Here is a 2,107-nt window from a genome sequence, read left to right as displayed (position 1 = left end):
CCTTTTTTATTTGAAATGCAACTCAATATTTTTTTAACAATTATAACAAAATATTTAAAAAATATTTTTAGAATTTGTTTGAAAAATATGAAAATTACATTTTAAATTAAAATTATCCTAAAATATGATAAGTTTTGATGTAAACGAAAACTCAAATTATGTCAAAAATAATGATATTCAATGATAATAACAATTTTAATTGATTATTTTTTAAAAAATACATGTCAACAACTGAGGCCGAATACATAGCCTTAGGAAGCTGCTATACTCAACTTCTGTGGATGCGACAAATGCTTGTTGATTACGGTACATCTCAGATCCTATGCTAGTTCACTGTGACAATATGAGTGCCATTAACTTGACTAAGAATCCTGTGCAACATTCTCGCACAAAGCATGTCGACCTCAGACACCACTTTGTGAGAGAGTTAGTAGAACTAAAACTTGTGATCATTGAACATGTCTCTTCTGAAAAACAATTAGCAGATATCTTCACCAAACCTCTCGACTTCAACACTTTTCTGGGACTCAGAAAAGCGTTGGGAATTGTCGACCAATAATCATATCACCTATAATGTCCTAGGGGGTAGATAAGCACAGGTAGAAGAAAGCACATATCAAGTCACCCCTCTCAAAACCTTGTACCAACACTTTGTTAGAAGTCATAATCTGAGCTGTTCTTAGTTATCATAGTCACGAGACTCCATGGTGAAGGGCACTCATCTTGGATCAGGATGCTAAAACATTTTGATCTGAGCAATGATCACTGTCTGGATTGGGTCAAGAAACACTGAAACGTTAGACAAAGTGTAACATACAAAAATAACAGTGTGAAAGGCCTAAAAGGAAGAACACTCGTTCTGGACCAAGGTGCTACAACACTTTGTATCTGAGACGATCAATGTTCAGATTAGGCAAAATCAGAAATTAGTAGAACACTCGTTGTGGATCGGGGTGCTACAACACTCTGTATCTGGTAATGCTCTTTACCCTATTAAGACTATGATTTTGAAAGAGAAAAAAAAATGTAAAGAAAAGAAAATGCCTGATAGGTTCCCATTGTAGAAGCAGAAGTGGGAGCACAATGTTGCGAGAAGTGTTTCTAAAGTGTGACTAAGATAGGCGACTGATCTAGTTTCAGCAAAACTTCTAATGAACTAATCTGTGTCAGTTACTCGGCTGAGTCAGCTACAGATTGGAGTTGAATCATTGATTTTCATCCGTTTATTTTGACTTGAGAGTGCCTGATCTTGCCTGAGCTAGTTGTATCTTTTCTCACAGGACATTGAATGTTTATGCATATATGTGTCGTTAATAATATCTTGACAATCATGTCTTGATGATCACTGGAATTAGTTCTCATTACTCTCTGCATAAGGGTCATGCTTAGAAATGCATTAGGATTCTTTAGTACAAAAGTGAATATTGGGCTTGAATGTCGTTTGTGAAATAAGCTGATGGGTTTGTGTGATGGGCCGAAATAAGCTGAAAGGGGAACTACTTAACTACTAAGGGTTTCAGCTGCTGTATCACACTCCAAATCGTGAGACCCCATGTAATACCCCGTCTTAAAAAAAAAAAAAAAAACCATATTTCGGTTTTATGGAATTTCTCGGGGAAGCCGAAGGCTCGGGAAATTTGTATCCTCAAGATTAAGGTTAGTATGGAGTCTATTAAACATATTTAGCTCATCAGAACGGGAGCGGAAAAATATTTGGGATTGATCGCGGGACGAAAATTCACCAGAAGGGCCGAAATCGCGCAAATCGACTGAGAAGCTCGAGGTGGCTTGGTCTAAGGGGTCAGGACGTGGTCTCAACCATTAAACCTTCTGAGTGTCAACACAAGAAGGAGGTGTAGATGTGCATGAAGCAGTTCCATGCAGCTCGACACACAGAAGCACGAGGTGTCGCAGTACTTGTGATCTGCGAATGTGAACCGACATGCAGAGGCCCGTGTGTCGCGATGCATGAACACCAGACATGCTGAAGGGCAAGTGGACGTGGAGGAGTTTTATGGCATGGCCAGGAGGCATGCAACATGGCATGTGGATGCCCATGTGTCGCCACGCATGCGACCGGAAGCATGCGAGACGACACACATGCGAT

The sequence above is a fragment of the Brassica oleracea genome, chromosome C2, assembly GCF_000695525.1.
Source record: "Brassica oleracea var. oleracea cultivar TO1000 chromosome C2, BOL, whole genome shotgun sequence".
Lineage (NCBI taxonomy): Eukaryota > Viridiplantae > Streptophyta > Magnoliopsida > Brassicales > Brassicaceae > Brassica > Brassica oleracea.
Note: the sequence above shows the minus strand (reverse complement) of the source record.